The sequence below is a fragment of the Bactrocera tryoni genome, chromosome 2, assembly GCF_016617805.1.
Source record: "Bactrocera tryoni isolate S06 chromosome 2, CSIRO_BtryS06_freeze2, whole genome shotgun sequence".
Taxonomy (NCBI): Eukaryota; Metazoa; Arthropoda; class Insecta; order Diptera; family Tephritidae; genus Bactrocera; species Bactrocera tryoni.
The window spans coordinates 68,776,235-68,796,380 of NC_052500.1; the positions used below are offsets into that span (position 1 = coordinate 68,776,235).

A 20,146-nucleotide genomic window follows, 5' to 3' on the forward strand; every position below is an offset into this window, starting at 1 on the left:
TCATCAAAAATATTTGTGACAGTCGATTTTCTAAAACAAATTTGAAATTCAGGAGCGCCTTTTAAGCCGCTATGTTCTCATTTAAACGGATCTTAAAGTTCTGCAAAAATCTATTTATCCTTTTTGCTCAGGCTGAGGGTAAAAAGCTTTACTAGTAATCGCAAGTTTCAACGGTATGAGTTCCCATTAGTTAGATTAGGTTACGTTAGTTTTAATGGCTTGTTCTCAAGATGCGCATCGCACTTAGACTACCATATACAGTCCTTTTTTAAGCCTTAAAATATAACTCTTAACTTTTAACTTATATCTCGACAACGCGCTTTGAGTTCAATACAAATCTACCTAAGCGTTTTATATCTAATCCCACAAGCTCAGCGGAATGTATGAAAGTGTGCGCTCTCAAAATTTTTGATCTCATAAATGCGAGGCACTCAACCAGGAAGTATTGATATGTTTCTACTTGATGTTTTACCAAAAAGTTTCTGGAAGCAGCGTCCGGCAAGATTCTCAACCTTAGCGCGTGAACACCCATAAGGAAATGACCACTGAAAGCCTCTATAATGGGGAGTAGACTAGCTGTACTAAAGACGACAAGCACACTAGATCTCTTACGATCCTCCTGGGTTATCTCACTTGTTGAAACTGTCCGTTTTTCATATCTGCCTAACATTCTGATGTTTATCGTGTCATGCCAAAACATTACTATTAAACAAAAGATTTTACTACTCCGAAAGTTACTCCCATTAATCTCAATATGATAATACTAAAATTTCTCGATAGTTCTAAAGAATATATAATATGAATTCGTAAGGCTCAACGATAGAAGTTCTCCTTCCCCAATACTGAAATTAAACTTGCGCTTCCCTTCCACTTCGAGGACCAAGACAATGATTTTTTATACTAGTCCAAACGGAGTTAGGTTGTCAAAATAACGGCCCCTAAACGGAAAAAATCGGGCTCAATTCCGGTAACGTAGAACTGGTTGGAAACCTCGTTTGATATCGAAGGGCGCGGAAAGGTTCTTGCCGATCCTGACTGAGCTCAACGTCAGTTTACACAGCTCTATTAGTTTGCGAGGATACCAAATTCAGATATAGCGGCATTTAAGTAGGTGGTGTCAAAAGCAGCTTTGAAATCGACGAAGAAGTGGTGTGTGGCGGTCCTTTTTTTACGGGTCTTCTCCAAGATTTGGCGCATGGCAAATATCTGGTTAGTTGGTGATTTGATGGAGTAGGCTTATCTCACAGTAGTTGGCGCAGATTGTGAGATCTCCCTTTTTGTAGATTGGTCAGAGCACACTTAAACTCCAATCGGCGCGCATGCTACCGTCCGACCGTATTCTACAAAGAAGTTGATGCATGCTCCTTATCAGTTCTTCGCCGCTGTGTTTGAATAGCTCGGTTGTTTTTCAGGCGGGTAATTGCTATTCGAACTTCTTCATGGTCGGGAAATAGAATGTCCGCTCCATCGTCCTCGGTTGTGGATTCGGGTTTGTCATATGCTGGTCTTATGCTTTCACTGCCATTCGCCAGATTGAAGAAGTGTTCAAACCATAATTTCAGTCACTAGATAACCTCTGGAAATTATGCAAGAGTATGCTCCGGTCGTGAACCGGTCTAAGACCGGAAGTCGTGTGCTGCTTGAGCCATATGTAAAGGAATCATTTCTGCACCGTCCCAAGTAAATGGCAATCAGAGAATTTTCTTCACTTGGTGAACTTCTACATATGGCTATATCCATATACTTGTAATTCGGTACCGTTAGCGCTTCCTTACTATCTTCCTTCTACCGCCCTCAGCTACCTCGCAAGTCATCACTTAATCTCTCGCTGTCAAAGCGCTTTAGCAAAACATCAAACGAGTATTGCATATAAATATTCCAAATGCTCGTTTCCGTCTGCTGCTCATTTGACATTTTCAGCGTCAAGCGAAAATGAACACAGACAACAAAAACAATAAAAAAACGCAACTACTTTGCACTAGTAATGCGCAACATTAACAAAGTTTCAATCTTTAATCTAAATTTGTGTTTACGGCAAACGACAACTAACCAAGCAACCAACAAACAAAAACAACAGCAACACTCCCACACCCCTAGCACATGCCCTGCAGCATATTTGCCAGCGTGGCGACTACAACAGCAGGCAACAATTTCATGCAGGATAACGTTACACCGACATTGTCATGCATTTCTAATGATAACGCTGCTGCTGCTGCTGCCCGAAGCACAACAATCGGATGCAGTCACTAACGACACCAACAACAACAACCACAACAACAACAAATAAATAGTTTAGCAGTTATATGTAAGAGTACAGGTGCGGTGCCAAGGTGCCAGCGCTTCCTCTGCGGACCGGAGATGTTGTTGACAGTGTTGATGCCGTTGACGGTTGATGTCGGCTGTTGGCTGTTGTTGCAGCTACCGCTGCTGATATGTGAAATGTCACATTGTATTCGCGCTTTGAAAAGTCGAAAACTTTAATTCGTCCCCCCGTTCTCCACTCGCTCGCTGTGTGTTGGTGTGGCGCTGCGCTTGAATGCATCACGTCATCGCAGCAAACAAAAGGCGGCATTGAGTTGTGTTTTGGTGCAAGGATAATGGCGACATTACTGCAAAGAAAACGAGCAAATCTATGGAGAATTACAAGTTGTTGATATTTTTTCTTTTTTTGTTGTTGTCGCACACAATGGGCTTAGCAGGCAAATACCCTGCGCTCGCGTATGCCCGCAATTCGCCTGGTTAACCTGTCTCAGCAACGTTGCAGGCAATGTTGTTGTTGCTGTTGGCTCAAAATTATCTCAGCTTTTAAAGCTTTTTTGTTGTTGTTGCGTTGCCTTTTTGTTAAATGGTTTATAAAAATGTTGACTTTTAATGCGCTCATAGAGTGATTGAGTTTCGTGCTTTGAATGGCAGATGTTTCAGGCTTAGAAAGAAAGCGAGGACACCTAGCAGACGGAGTGCCGTTAAAAAATTTAATGAAAACGAAAAAATTGTAAATATATTTCTTTAATATAGTCGTGTTGTCATGTTTTTAGAATGATATTAGATGGTCCATCCGAGTCCAGTCCAGTTTTCGATGACTCGTTCGAGCTTTTCGAGTGGTAACTAGCGAATGACAAGCGTGATGTTTTGCTGCAAGGCCTGAATCGAAGTGGGATTGTCCGCATAAACTTTAGACTTTACATATCCCCACAGGAAGGAGTCTAACGGTGTGAATGACATGATCTTGGTGACCAATCGACCGCTTCAAAACGTGAAATTATCTGCTCACCGTAGTATTCTCTCAATAAATATATTAATTGCTTGATGTTTGGGAATTGGCGCCGTCTTGTTGAAACCAAATGTCGCCGAGAACACGAGCTTCAATTTCAGGCATCAAAAAGTCGATTATCGTGGCGCGATAACGATCGTCATTAAAGATTACGTTCTCACCGGCATCATTTCTGAAGAAATATTGATTGATGATTCCATCGACCCATAAACCACACTAAACCTTTGTTTTTTGATGAAATAGCATCTCTTGAAGTTGCTCTTCGTCCCAAATGCGGCAATTTGGCTGGTTTACAAACCTACTGAGCCAAAAATGAGCCTCATTGCTGAACAAAATTTGGTTCTAAAATGTCGAACCTTGTTGCAACTGTTGAAGAGACCATAGAGCGAAGTGATGCCGCTTGAGAAGGTCGAGTGGTTTTAGTTCTTGCACAAACTGTATTTTGTATGATTTCAATTTAAGATATCGATGTAAAATGCGCTAAATCGTTCCATACGTCAGTCCGAGTTACTGCGAACGTCACCGAATCGACTCTCCACGGTCTTCATGTACACTCTTAGCTACGCCTGCTATATTTTCTTCACTACAGGCAAGATGTAGTCTACTCGGTCGAATACTATCCAATAATGAATGGTGGTTTTCAAGATGGGTGATGGCGTTGCGAATAGTACGCAGAGTAAGCCGATTATGTTGACCATAACTTTAAGTCTTTCCATGGTGAAATGCCAAATAATACTGAACAAAAATAACATGACAGCGTGACACGACTCTGTCAAAAAAAAAATTGGATCAGCCGTTAAAACAAAAGCGTTTAAGCGTACAATCTATAACTAAATATACATATATACGAGTATTATAAAGAGTTGTGGTTGAGAAGCCAGAAGAAAAACTCCTGTAGATGGAAATCTGCCAGCGACAAAAACGCCCTGGACTTACTATCACAAATCTTTTTTGATCTCTTATTTCCATACAAGTTATTATTTTCAATCTTACAACATGAATCCCAATCGTACAGTGTCCAATTAGAACTCACGAAACCATTAAAAAGTGGCCAGAAAGACGCTACGAGTGCACAACCAACAGTCCAGTAATGAACCGCAAGAAGCCAACGAAGTTGCACCAAGATCTGGAAAACTGGTTGAAATTTACCTAATCATGCAACATGTCGTGTCTGACCTTTATTTATCCACAGTTTATATTGCCAAGAAGCTAAGCCTTGCACAAAAAAACCGGTGGGAAGCATTTAAAGAAGGCGGGAAACAAAAACACAGTTCGATGCATCGCTGTCACACGAGTTAACCCAGAAAAACATCGTGGACCGAATTTCCATTAGCTAATTCTTACTGGATCGTAACAAAATTGTCAAAGTAGGATTGACGGTTCGAAAAGGTTTGCTATGGGTTTTTTGGGATTGGCATGGAAGCATGTACTATGAACTGCTCCCTTCAATCTCCTAATTCTGATCTCAAATGTCAACAATTAGGCCGACTGAAAAAAGCAAGAAACGTCCAGTTTCAGCCAAAAGGTGTTCCATTAAGACAACGACATACTACACTCATCGATAGTGGCTGGCAAGAAGTTCCATCAGCTGGGTTGGGAGGTTCTTATGTATCAACCTGGCAACAAGTGATTCTTCTTCTTCTTTATTGGCGTAAACACCGCTTATGCAGTCGTTGATGATAAGGGAGTTGTAGAATTTGGTCTTTGTTCATTCAGAGAGGACTTTATTTTTCAATTGCCTATTCAGTCCGAGTTCCATGCTGCCGTTGTTGTGATTACTACCTACTTATTCTTATCTATGGCGAGAGATTTTGTTGGTAAAAAATTCGCATAACGATAAGCCTTTGAAAATTTACTGTTCCAGTGTTTTTCCATTAGAGGGTTCTTTTAGGGGTATGAAATTCGACTATGAGAGCAGCATTTACTTGACCTTTTACTAGACCTTTTATGCATAATATCTCAACATGTTACCACAACTCCGAATTATCGGCTTCACACATGGTGAGGGAGAGAGACAGACAATATGTATTTTCAACCCGATCATATTAATAGACCTTACCTTATATTTAATTTCCTTCCCTCCTTATATTATAATTCCCTCTGATACTCTTGGTATCCTGAGTCCGTTGGGTAGATTAGCAAAACTTAATTCTTTAAGCAGCTTAAAAGTCTGCGCAAATAAACTTTAGTATAAGTCTTAGACACTCTTAAATTCAGTTTAATTATACAGCAAGGGAAACACCAAAGTCTACTCTAAATTCACCACTCCTTTTAATTATTTCTTAAAGCCTCTAACAGCTCTGCATTTTCGTATTCCAATTGAAAAATCAATCAAATTATATATTCAGTGCATGATTCACTTCATTTTTCTCGAGTTTCTCGAAATGTCACCAGTAATTAGAAAAACTTTTGTGCCGTCGTCTGCTGGCATCTGCATACAACCAAGCCACCTTCAACTCCATACCAGTGGTGTTTACAACACACGTACAAGTATGTCCAGTAATCACATACATATGTATGTACATACTACATAGATATAGGCATTTACATAAGGGGGGAGCAACAAAGGATTTACTTTTAGGTCGAAAAAGTTGTTAGACACACATTCAAAAGTTTAAACTGGACTAAGGTTGGGACACATACGGCAAATGAGTAAATTGGAGTCGGTCTATCTATATCTTTACAAATTTGAAACATCGCAGAGAATACTGTGCCCAAAAAATAAGGTGACATTGTATATTTTCAAAATTCTTTATTTATTCTTCCAAATCAATTTCATCCCCTTCAAAGCCAACGAATTTTCCAATCTTTGAAACACTGGTTGTAGTCACTTTTCGGGATTGCCTTCAGTTCCGTCTTCGCTGCGGCTTGAATCTCCTCTATCGTATAAAAACGGTGTCCCCGGAGCGGTCTTTTGAGCTTGGTGAACAGCCAGAAGTCGCACGGCGCCAGATCAGGTGAATAAGGTGGTTGCGGAACGATATGGGTTGAGTTTTTGGCGAAATGATCACGAATTACGAGGGCAGTATGGGATGGTGCATTATCGTGGTGTAAAAATCAAGAATTGTCTTTCCATAATTCTGGCCTTTTTAGACGGATAGCGTTACGCAAACGACGCATAACGTTCAAGTAATATTCCTTGTTGACTGTTTGACCGATTGGAAGGAATTCATAATGCACAACACCACGATAATCGAAGAGAACAGGCAACATGACCTTGATTTTTGAGCGACTTTGGCGCGATTTCTTTGGTCTCGGCTCTCTTTTGGCACGATATTCGCTCGATTAATCGGTTGTTTCGGGGTCGTAAGCATAGATCCAAGTCTCATCGCCAGTTATAATGCGTTTCATGACACCCTGGTAGTCGGAAAGCATCGTTTCACACACTTCAACGCGACGCTTTTTTCCAAAAAATTCAATGTTTTCGGTACCAGTCGAGATTTGACGCGCTTGAGGCCCAAAACATCCTTCAAAATGGTATTGGCTGAGCCTTTCGATATGCCAACTTCATCAGCAAGGTCTCTAATTGTTAATCGACGGTTTTTCAACACCAAATCTTTGATTTGTTGAACGTGAGCTTCGTCGGTTGAGGTTGATGGTCGCCCTGGATGCTCTTCGTCTTCGACACGTTCATGGCCGGCTTGGAACTCACTATACCACTTATAAACATTTTTTTAGACATAGCTTCATCATCAAAGGCTTTCTGCACCATACCGTCCTATCCTCAGTCCTAAAATCGCCTCACATATTCTGAAGAGATTTGAAGCGAATAATATGTACACCTTCTTATCCCTATCTATACATCTCCCTACGTTAGCGTCGAAAAGAATGTGAAACTTTTCTCAATCTATTTATCATTACCATTAAGATTCTTTTACATATGGCTCAAGCAGCTCATAACTTTCGGTCTTGGACCAAGTATTCTCTGGGTAACCAAAGAACATCTGTTTGAAGGCGAACTAAAGTGAGCAGGCGAACCATTCGCCCCTCCCCGGGGTTGTGCGTTGTGTTACCGGAAACGAAACAACAGCCTCGGATAAGAGACTCCCTTTTTAACCATAACATCGAAGTCGTAGATAATTTCGTCTATCTAACAACAATATCAGCCTCGAAAGCCAAGGCAGAATAACTCTTGCCAATAGGTGCTACAATCAGGTGGAATCAGTCCGAAGATTTAGGCAATTGGGAAGTAAAGTTCTCTCCCGACCAACAAAAACCAAACTCTACAAGTCCCTCATCACTTCCGCCCTACTATATGGTGCAGAGGTATGGCAAATGACATCTTCTGTTGAGTCGGTCTTAGGAGTGTTCGAGAGAAAAGTTTTGGTGAAGATTTATGGTCATTTGGCCATTAGCAACGGCAAGTACAGCAGTCAATGGAACGATGAGCTCTACGAGATATTGGGCAACATTGACATAGTTCAGCGAATCAAGAGGCAGCGAATACGCTGGGTAGGTCAAGTTGTCTGGATGGAAGAGAACACTTCAGCTTTTAAGGTTATTTGATTTAGTACCCGCCCGTTGAAGCAGAGGCAGAGAGGAAGAGTAAGACCTCCACCCCGTTGGAGAGAACAGGTGAAGGACGACTGGAACCCCTTTTGTTTTTGGCTTAGAGACCACGAAGCAAAATTTTTGGTTGAGAGCCAGTTCCGAACTCTACATTATAGCTATTTTTCTTGGTTAAAATATTAACATCCAATTAGTCGAACTTCCATAGCACCCCCTCCCGCTTAAAAATGCACTTATTTTGCACCAAGCAAAAGTTCTTCTATTTTTTATGCGTCCAGTGGACGAGCAATGGTCACCCCACCTTCTAACCGACCGTCTGTTGTACCGATTAATTAGCATTCGTAATTGATGTTTGCAAAAGTTTTGCCTACGATTTCTACATTTCGGACGTTTCAACACAAAAATGTGTCCAACTGACCGTACATCTCTTGGTGTGTCTCCGCTTTTGGCGGCGGGCTATGTGTTGTCGGGAGTTGCCCTTTTTTGCGTGTGGACACAACGCGCCGTGGCTATGTTTGGTATTACCTCGTAGCTCACGGTGATGTTATTGCAATGGAAGTTTTGCAGTTGTGGTCCACCGGTTTATGTAGGTTTGTATGCACTTATATATGCGGATGAATGTTTTCAGTCCATTGAACGTGCCGGCGTACATTAGTTTGGTACGTGACTTTGGTGCGAATTACTTTTGCTTTGATTTAATGTAATTAAAAAATTTGTAAGCAAATTTTAAAAATAAATATGTATGTATGTACCACACATTCGTATGATTAATTAAATGATACCGAGTAGCAGAAAATGTAGTATAAAGTGGTGGGTGGATGAGAAGAATTGTATTTGCTTTTGCTTGAAAATAATTTATTAATCGCTTTTACGATTGATTTCACGCATACCTACATATGTATCTTGATAACATATCAAATCTAGGAGAATGTCAACTGAGGAAGCTCTATTATCGTTGTTGCGGTCATTTCATCATCATCTTCTTTGGCAGAAGCTGAAGTGTAAACCTTTTCAGGGTCGCTTGAAGAAGATTGTCGCGGCTTGCGCCACACTACACTCTACAATGTATTTTAAGATAGCAATTCTTGCTTTTGATCTAAGGGTCTTCCTTTGTAAATTTAATTGTGTGTTGTAATGAAAAACAATAGTTTACATTAGTTTACATATTTAGGTTTTATGGCTGGTTCTCGATAAGGATACCTCATTTCAACAATTTGAATCATTTTAAAAATACTATATATTTCTGCGGTGCCAAAAACCAAGGCAGATAAACTAAATACTCGAAGAATTTGGACATATTAAGTCCATCAAAAACCTGCAGAGACAGTTAATTCCGTTTCTACAGAGTTTATCTGTAGAGCAGAGGATGAAAAGCCAAGTTTAATATGAGTCGAGCGGGAATAGCAGAGGGAAGTGTTCAGCTGATTATACCACTCCAAGGCTTCTACAGGAATTGATATTGGTTAAAATTAACTTTAAAAGTGAGATATGAACTTTTTGGGAGCAAACAGCTCATCCGACTTCTTGTCATTCCCCTGATACTAAAGGACCATCAAATAGTATACAACAAATACAGCAAGTGGACGTCGAAACTCACGTCCGTCATAGTCTGATCTTAATGAGTATACTCTATTTCTACTGACTGATTAGCACGCCATACCCAGACTTCTCTATATACCATAAAAATACTAATAAATAGATATATTGCTTTAACAGTAAATTTAAGATATCGGTTTCCAAAGCTAGAATGATCCATTTTTGATCAAATATGCACCGTTTTGTCCAACTGTTTTGTTTTGTTTTTGCATTTTGAATATAATTTCATAACTCTTATAAAACCGCTGTTGCTGTTGATGTAGCGGAAGAATTCTGCCGAGTTGACAGTCCTTGGATAAACATCAGGGTACATTCTAGTTACGTAGACCCGACTGTCGTGGGAACGGTTTACAAAAACTCTCGTTAATATCGGCCAAAAGCTAGGACAGGTGAGTTTCATCAGCTTCTCTTGATGCGAGTTTTTCGTCAGCAAAATCATTCCTCATTGAAATCATTTGGTAGAAGTCCAGACTATAAGGTGAATGCATAAGAACCTACCAACCAAGCTCCAGCAGCTCTGGTAAGTCTAATGACCTGACCTTGTCTTGATAGAACACAATTCCTCTTGACGATTGCTTCCCTCAGACGTCCCAATTGTTGGCAATATAGGCCCAAATTAGGGGTTTGGCGATAGCTGATCAGCTTATATTTGATGGTTCTGGACCGGAGAATGACTCACCAAATCAATGTTTTGAGTGCTCAAAAATGCTGTTTTTTTCAATCGCTGTGTAAGCGCCTAGCATTGTAGTGGTGAAGAGTGATTCCGTCTTCGGGGGTTGGTTTTCTGCTTTCTTGAAAGACAACTGGCAAACAGATGGTTGTCTATCACTCAGAATTTACTCGTTTGCGTTGTTTCAGTGGCATGATTGCGACCTGTGCGGTTTTTCCAAAAAACCCAAGCAACCATTTGTGTGAAAGTGCTTCGTGCTCGAACAACTTTAGTTGAATTCGGCTCATCTTGAAACACCCATACACACCCGACCAATCGACACGAGCCTTTTTTTGAGCGATCGACAAAGTAAAAAAAAATGTGCACAGTCAAGTGTTGATGCAATAGTAAATGTAAGAGTATGTATGTATTCTGGTCCCACTAATGCCCATAGTTGTCTCAACCTCACGATAGGTCACAGGACGTTCTGGCAATATTAGTTTGTGCACAGCATCTATAGTTTCCTGAATAACAACCGATTTTGGACGACTTTCCCGAAATTCGTTTTGGAGTAATCTTCGACCTCGATTGAATTCGCCATACCATCCATAAACACTGGTCCTTGATGGAGCTCCATCGTTAAAAATTTAATTAAGTTCATCTATGTATACACTGTGATGAATTAATCCACGTTCCGATTTCATTCCGTTTTTTGGTCGAGAAGAATATTTTCTAGTTCTTATGTCAAAACGTTCTAGGTATATATGATACTAGCTGACCCCGTAGCCGTTGTCCTGCGTGAAATTATGTGTTTTGAAATGAAAAGAAAGTTAAATTTATCATTAAATTTTTGTTTTTTTTTTCAATGTAACAGCAGCTTGATAAACCACATTTTTTGGTTTCTGTTCCGGTGTACAGAAAAGATGGGTTTCCAACTCGTGAGCACGCCACGGCCGTGTGAAAAACATAACATTTCCAAATTTATGCCTCACACTATGCGACTATCTTTCTGTGATTGTCATCTCACATGCAATTTTCACTGGAAACGAAATACGTTTGAATTGAAATGGGAAATCGTTAGAACTCAAAGGAATTCGTAGAATCAAGCATTCTGCCCCTTGTATTCGACAGGTGCGTCACAATCAGTCGGGTTCCATTACACAGTTTCGGCGCATGATAATTGCGAAACATAATAACGACCGATCCTACTTTGAGACGCAAATGATGCGGTGGCATACCAAGCCTGTCCAAAGAATTTAGAAATACCACTGGATAATTCACGGCGCCGTCTTCATTGTCAAGACGATCGATCGATTTGTATGAGCGCAAGTCCCCCGGAATTTGACTTTGAATCTTCCAGTTTAAGTCAACAACACCGGTATTTTTGGCACCTAACATTGCGCGTGCACTTAAGGAATCGTAGTTACGATAATTTGGCCAATGTCCGAACATTTGTGATGAGTTCATCTTTCGTGAATTGACAAAGGGAAGATGGAATTGATATCGAACCACCGGAAGTATCAACCGAAATTCTACCATTTCCAATTTTTAGCGAAGGCCATGTAAAATGTCTTCGGCAATGTCTTTTTTGTAAGTATCCCATAATTGACGCGGATTTGAAGGCTGATATGTCGAAATGATTATCGCGATGATTTCATTCCAGTGATTAACGTGTTCCAGCAATTCACAGTAAGTAATGACTCAAATAAAGTTGAACCGCGTACATTAATCAATAGCAACCGAAGGTAGAAGCAGTCGTCGTTTTTCGGGTGGATTGTGTAAATTCGTCCTAATGCATTAGTTGAGAACACATCTGGATTTCAATCTACTGGTTGACCTTGCTTTCTGCGCAACTATTTCTTCGACGATGCATTCCATGTATAATATCAGGGTATTTCCGAACAGAGCAACGTTCTCGTAAACGGATCACTGACGAAAGTTGAGAAAAAACTCGTCAATGTTAATTTTGTTGCTGGCAGTGTTTCCACTGGCTGTACTGTATTCTGTATTTTCATTAATGTTTAAAATGAAGTGACATAACTACAATAACTACAATAGTTGGACATATGCTACCGCGGAGTTTTTTGTAGACATTATGATGTTCTTCAATATTGTTGTGCATTATTTTGTTCTATCGCTAATAGTTTCGGCAGCGCATTCGATGAAAGACATTTTAAGACTCATTTTTCTACACCTTCGGTTACATTGTTCAAATTTCACCAAGGATACCTAATTTTTTTCAAAATGAAATGTAGCCTATGTCAAATTGGAAGAATGTAGCATTCTATTGGTGAAAGAATTTTTTAAAACGGCCCAGTACTTTTTGAGCCTATTCATTACAAACATAGAAAAATAGGTAAAAATCTTTCCTCTTTATAATATTAGTGTAGATCAAAAATGTAAAACTTTAAGATAAAATTGTGAGTTGCCAGATTGCAAAACTAGGGTTGCCAAATACCGAAATATAAAAGGAAAACTACGTTCTAAAATTACTTCTTCTCCGGATGAGGGGCTAGAAAATGCCTTCCGTGTCATCAGAGCTGTCGTCCCAGCATTTGTATGTGCCACTTGAAGGTCACTAAAAACCTCTTCTCTAAGGAACCGTCGCCACCATGGAACCGCGTTCTATTTTTCTCTTTGAGAATTCACAGCTTTTTGTGTTTTTAGAATATCCTTAGTCGTTTGCATCTTTATTAAGAGAGTAATGTGCTTATTCATCAGCAATAGTAGCTCTGGAGGTTATGTTAGTCGATCATGTCCATCCATCGCGCGCTATTGAAGGTGTTTCGAACGTCTAAAGTCGCCAACAGAACTATTCGCTTGTATTTCGGGTATCCACGCTGTGCGACTTCTACACTTTCAATGACGCTTCGGATTGTGCCTAGAGTTGACCTTCCGGGCCTATAACTGTGATGTCTGGGGAGTAATCGTCAGCGTCATTGATAGCCGCTTCCAGTCTAGGTTTAACATATTTTTTTTTACATATTTAAGTGTACTGCGGCTGGTTCTGCGGCGATTGCCTTCTGGAATCCCATCCGGGCCGGCCGATTTGTTAGTTTTGAGCTTGCCAGCTGCCCGTTGAAGTTCTTCGAGGGTGAACTGGGGGATTTCCGAAAGTCTTATAACCTTTTCTGGTTCACTGACTCTTTTTTCATGTGTGGAAAAGAGCGCGTTAGCGATGACATCCATTTTGATAGCGTTTAAAGCAGCGGGCTTGGTTCGAGCTCCGAGCTTCTTCATAACTTTTTTATACTGGAGTCCCCAGGGAGTTTTGTTAACATCCCCGCGTAGTTGCTCTCATTTCTCCCTTTTGCTTGCCTCGATGGCATACTTAAGCTCTTTTTTCGCCGCTTGATATTGCTCTGCTTCCTCGGCTGTTGCTTCTCTGTGCCTAGATCTTGTGTATGATTTGCGAAAACGAAGACATGTGCGTCTAAATTGAGCCATCGATTACTAAAATAATTAATTTAAACCTTATTAATAACAAAAAAGCTTGAGGCAATTAATATTTATGTTATTAAACACTCCTTAACTAGTCTAGAGCGGTAGTTTCGCTGTCCTATCCGAGGAACTACCTACTACTGTCTAACGGACAATGCTAGTAACTCCCTACTAACAGAGCCGGAAATTAAGGTTAATGAAGATATTTACTTACTAATATTCATCAATTCGCGAGTTGGAGTTTTACCCTATCGACGGGCTGTAGAAGAGTAGCTGCCGTCGAGGGAAATAGTTTTCCGAAATTTAGTATATCGCTATATTATAGCTATCGGATAGAACTCATCCAGTGTTACTCGAGTACATGGTTTCTTTCTTAACAAACAAAACCAAACTTTCACCATAAAACTGCGTCGACTGTCAAAGCAATCGCTTTCCTCAAGTCTCTAGCAATATATGTATTTAATACTTCAATTCAAAGTAGGTGGTAAACAATCCATTTAAATTTGTTTTAAGATCTTTTAGAATAAACAATAAAATATAGTTCTTTGCACATTCTTTCCATCGCTCTCTCTCAGTTAAACACCTATTTATTCATACAAATTACTCTTCTAAATATCTATCTTCTTATGCTTCACAGTTACATGCTGAAAAAACATGCTGCGAGCCATGCCACTTTGCCGTCGGAAAACGCTGAAAATACTTGTAAATATGAGAATTGCAAATATGTTGCCGCAAATGCAACTTTACTGCGCGTTCATGCAGCATCACATGCCAAGGAGCAGCTAAAATGCAATGAACCATCATGCAACTATGAAGGGAAAAGTTTGCTGCACTTAAAGAGGTAAGCGATTTAATATTTAATTTCGTATTTATATCAAAGCGTCGCCTTTGATTCGGCCAACACTTAGCAAATAGTGAGTAGCAAAACGAACGAGCAACTTGCATAAATAAAATAATTGGACCAGTGCTATCCAGAAGCTGTCTCAAATGTGTTTAGAGGGTTTGTAAGCTTGGGAAAATTGTGTTCAAAAGCTTTAATAAAGGACATTGGTACTGTCTGTTTTAAGAGACTATTCTAGAGCCACGCAGCGGCAATTACAGTTTTGGGGAATAAGAAAAAATTATACGGGGCCTTTTGGCGTTAAATTCGGTCACAATCGTTGCTCCATGCGAAGGTGCATTATTTGTCCTTCCACAAATCCGGCCTTTTATGACGTATGTTCTCACTTAAACTTGATTTTTGAGCGGCTTTGGTGTGAATTTTTTGTTTCGGCTCGTTTTTTCTCCATTCCGATGATTGTTGACTTCTTTGCTTGTCGAACTCATAAACCCATGCCTCATCAGATGTAATGACCTACAAGAATGTGGGATCGAAATTTGCACAATCAAGCATGCCTTAAGAGACCTGTTTAGGGTAGTCTTTTAAAATAAAGTTCAGCTTTATCGGGACAAGTCGAACGAAAACGCGTTTCATACCCAAAATATCCACCAAAATCATTCGAACCGACTCGCGAAAGATGCTAAGCTCTCTTGCCATCTCTCTAACACTTGCTTCACGATTTTCAACCACCATATCCTTCATTTTCTTAATATTTTCATCAGTTGAAGCGGCCGAAGGTCGTCCACAACGAGACATGTCTTCAACGATTTCTCGATCATTATTGAAGGCTTTGTACCACTAATTAGAATATAAGTTTCGTCACGCACCTCACAAATTCCCTGTATATTCTGAAGATCCTCTGATGTTTTTCAAGCAGAAGTGGCGGCAATCAAAATACTTCTTCGAAGTGTAGTTTTTTTCAGGGTGGTATGCATTCAGTCCGATAGCAGACTGCTATACAGGCCTTGAGTTCGCTGACAGTGCGCTCAAAGCTAATCAAGGGGTGTATGAGCCACTAACAGAAACATCCAGTTACTTGCAAGTTAGACTTTTCTGGGTGACTAGTCACAGTAGAAAAAAACCCTTACCCAAACCAAATCACATCAAGTTGGGAACGAACCGGTGTATATCTGTCTTCATACATATGTTCTGTACCTATAAACCATGAGCGTGAGCTCAGCAATCGTTCGTCAGCAATCAGCACTTGTACGGTTGCGAAATCTTTTTGATCAAGTTTGGAAAGTAAGAGGTCTATTGAACTCTCTCTCTTAGCAAAATTTACATAGTCGCAATGATAGGTGTTGTTAATAGTCCCCAGGCGGGGAGGCTATAGACTTTGGATGACGTAACTTATCAAAGTTGAATGGAAACGGCTGGACACTTTCTTCTCCACTGTTCAACCAGAAGGTTGAAGCATAGTCATAGTTTCTACGAAGCTAAATGGCTAAAATGGAATTCAACCATCTCAACATGTGTAGCTGGCTCAAAGCGAGGTCCTTGTCGATATACGACAATCTTTTTAATCCGTGCCTTGCGGGACCCGGTGCCTCTAGTTATCTAAGTGAGATTATTCGTGGCCTCACAAATATCAGCCTGTTCTCTTAATCTAGGGTAGGACCTAGGAATCTCTGATAAAGACTAGTAAGAGTAAGGTCTTGGTTGCCTAAAAATGCTCACCTTAAAAATGCTTAAGGTAGGCGCTTTGTCCATACGGGAAGATCTTTTTGATTAATTTCCAAGAGATCTGGACAACGGACAGGCATCTCTTACTGTCGAAGTTTATCGATTATCGATCTGTTTTCCTTACCTAGCCTAGATAACCTCTGACTAAGACAAGATTGAGTAAGGTTGAAGCATATCCGTAGCTAGAGCTTCTCCGAAGTAGGTAGCAATATTAGTCGTCTCAGTAATTTTGTGGCAGCCTCAAGGTGGGCGCTTTGTTGATACGTTAAAATCTTTTTGATACCTATCCAGAAGTGCTGGGACATTATGAACAGGCATTTCTTGCTATCCAAGTCGTATTATTCATGGCCTCACGATTATCGATCCATTTACTGAATCTAATCTAAAGAGCCTCTAACCAAGATTAGGTTGAGTAAGGTTGTAGCATATCCATATGAAGTAAGTGAATTTTCTAAAATTGATATTAATGGTCTCAGTAATTTTAAGGTAGGCGGGCCCTTTGTCGTTGCGGGACGGTCATCTCTTCCGAGGAGTTTTGGGTATCACAATGGACAGGCCTCTCTAGCTGTCTAATTAAGATTATACGTGATCTCACGAATATCAGCCTGTTTACCCAACCTACCATAAAAAACCTCTAACTGAGGCTAGGTTGAATAAAGTTGAAGCATCTCGTTTGTCATCGCGGTCAACAACGGTCTTTCTGATCCATTCAGAGGAATTCAGGGAATCACGGTGGACAATCGTCTTTATCCGTCCAATGAGGATTATACGTGGTCTCACGAACCTCTAGGAATTGATAACAAAAAAATTAAAGTCTTGTTGTTAGTTGATTTTTGAGCGACCATCTTTCTTTCTAAGTTTAGCCACAGTGATATTTTTTTCCCAGTTTGAAAAAATTTCTATATTCTACACAGCTTCACCGCCAAATACCAAAACAATGTAACTGAATGTACATATACCCTGTGTCTACGAACATGAATATGAACGTGTCTCAGCGCTTGGACACGCATGTAAAATTGTAATAAACCAAACAATGCAGCCAATGATCCAAATCAGAGGGAATCGCGGCTACCAACGAGCGCATATTTCAAGGTTAAATTGACTTCAATAACCGCCACCGCATTTACCCACCATTAACGTGCGGGCATAGGACCACGAGACGACAGCATCGACAACCGACAGACGCGCCAACCAACAGCCAACCAACCAACAAAAAATGGAAAAGGAAAACCGAAGAATGAAAACTGTCGCGCCCGCGCTTTGGCGATCATCGTCATACGCCACTGCAATGTCAGCAGTACAACAAAGTTTTCAGCAATGCCTCGGCATGGTAATCATTGCAGCATACGATTACATGTCGTCGTCAACGTACGCGCGCAATCCAACACATCTTCGTGCTGACTTCGGCTCACATGAATTTTGCGCTTGTAGCTTTTGCCTATGTCATCGTCATCGTCATCGTAGTCTGCTTCGTTGCCGTGTTGTCGTCATCAGCATCATCGTCGTCGTCAACATACACACACTCGCCGCAGCATGAATGCGATCAGGGGCGGACAGCGTATTGCAACAACAACAATGCTACGAACAACTACTGTAGATACTCGCTGCAGTGGCAAATGCACAGCGCAGAGCACACTGCAGCCGCCAATTGGCTGAAGCCGGCGATATGAGCTGCTGGCGAGATCGTCTCAAGTGGCTTACGCGGTAACAGGGTGGCGGTGGTGGTGTTGGTGGCGTATCGACTCTGGCGAAATATTACAGGAATTCAATGCGCATATCAAAGCGATCGATAAGTCACGATTCCTGAGGGTATGGCTTGGAATTCGTTGTCGGTTGGCTGTTTGCTTGCGCGGTTTGTTTGCTCGATTTGCTCCGTAGCTTAGCTGGCATGGTGCGCGCTTAGTGGCTAACTGCCAGCGCTTGCTTTTATTTGCCTGCGCGTCGTTAAAATTTCTATTTGTTTTCTTTCTTCAACTCTTTTTGCCTTTTTGAAGATTGTATTCGAGTGCATTTATTTTTTTTTTCGCTGCAGAGTTGTATGTGTTTGCTGCTTGTGGTTGCTTCTAAGACGGCGGCTGGCCGCGGCCGTCGCGCGACGATTATGCGCTGCAACAAAATGTCAGTAGCGGCAGCTGCGATTTGCGAATCTGCGCCTTCGTTCATTGCTTCACCTTCATTTTTTTGCTGTTGTTGTAATTTTTTGTTACTATCGTTTTTGGTCAACTTGTAAATGTTTGCCCATCAATTTATGCATGCAACGGCAAACGGTTGCGCGCCCATTGCAATTATGCCTTCGGTTTCTCTCTTCCAGTAGGCTTATCTGTCTTTTGTAGTGCCCGCTGCTGGCGCTGCTACCAACAATGCACGCTTCGCTGGCAGAACGCGTACTTGTGTGCGCGGAGATGAGTAGCTGCGTAAGGTCCAAGTGGATAGCGCCAAGGTGACCAAAATAAGTAGCGAATTATGCTGATAATTATTGCCAGTCATTGGGAGAGTGATGGTGCAACATAAGCAGTCAATGTAGTGATTAGTTTCGGGCAGATACATGCCTTTGTAGTTATATATGTAGATGTACAGATGTGTTTACCAGCGCATATATGGTAGGTGTAGTAAGTGAGAGTGGTTGCTAGAAAGACTTGTAAAAATTTGTTTTATTAATTAGTCTCTCACTTTGACCTCTCTTCTCAATTTTATATCTCGCTTTGACACCGAAAATGCTCTAAACGATCAATAACGACCCGGACCTCATATAAAAAACAGTAAAAAATCCGTTATTTTGGATTTAAATTGAAGGTTTTAATGGGTTGTCAAAAAAGTCTTGCGGTATTTTTATTGAATTTTTTTTTTATTGAAATTGAAGTGAATTTTTGATGACTCATGCCCAGCTCTTGACCGATGCTACGGCTGCTACTATGCCGGTCTCTTTCGACCAATTTTTATATTTATTTTATATTTAGCATGGTTAGAAGAATCCAATTTAGTGTACCGTTTTGTCTAATAACTTGCCGCCATTTTGAATAATGTCATAGAAATGCTTATCCTTATTGGAAAAAAACTGGTACAGTCGATTCTCAATGGCTTCTCTTGAGACGAATTTTTCTTGGTCACAAGTTCGTACTATGAGATGACTGCATAATAATCTCCCAAACAAGATTCCGGAGCTTCTGGCGGGTCATGCAACTTGGTGTTGTCCTGTTGGAACTCTATTAATCTCCTACTAGCCAAAGTTAGACGCATCTGGGCAATAACTTCCTTCAAGTGAACCAATTGTTGACAGTACTACTTCCAATTGAGCGCTATGAGGCTAGCAGATAATTCCTTGTCAAATCTAGTAAACAAATATCAAAACATTCTGATCGTAATCCCTCTCCCGTTTTCGCTGGTTTTCCGCGTTTCGACGACGACATTTTTCGCTTGACGTTGTCATAAGTGAGCCACTTTCCATCACCAGTAATCTTCCGCTTCACAAATGGATCAATTTTGTTGCGATTCGCAAATGGAAATTCAGTCCATGAATTAAAATTTCGTAAGATAGTGTATGAAGTCGATACCATCTCCAAAAACTCCACTATGTTAACTTTCACACGATCTCTTACGAACTTTAACTGATCCATATTCCTTAATGACTACGAAACTACATAAAAAGGGACATGAACATACTTTTAATATAATTTATTTATCTTAGTAGTGGGGGAGGCTGCAGCCCTAAGAACCTCGCGATTATTCCTTTAGTCCTTTGTACACTTGTAGTTTACTATACTATAGATCAGTTGGGCCTTAAGAGAACTTAGCAAGTACTGAGCAAATCTTCTAACATTTGTAAATCACAAGAGGACTAGTGAGCTTCCTGCCATCAGAAAGGAAGTGCAAGAAGGAATATCGTTAGATAAATTTTGGAGCTGCGCCATTGGAAAATACTTTCATCAGGATTTTGAAATTTTCTTATATTTGAATCAGGAATCTTCAAATGGTAATCTCGCCCTCAGTCAACATTTATTGATGACATTACCGGACTTCCCTTGTAAATGACATATATTTGAAAAACCTAATCTTAACAAAAAATTTTTCGTTATGCATTTGAAAGCATTACAATTCAAATATTCCTACTTTTCTCAAC

General features: G+C 40.4%; 1 protein-coding gene across 1 annotated transcript in view; it reads left to right on the top strand.

Annotated features, from left to right (window-relative positions):
* LOC120768013 (cytohesin-1) overlaps positions 1-20,146 on the top strand; it is a 134,482-nt gene that overhangs the window by 20,242 nt on the left and 94,094 nt on the right. Inside the window, exon 4 of the transcript XR_005704728.1 lies at positions 14,104-14,307. The gene's annotated coding sequence lies outside the window, so the exon portion shown is untranslated. The remainder of the gene's footprint in view (positions 1-14,103; positions 14,308-20,146) is intronic.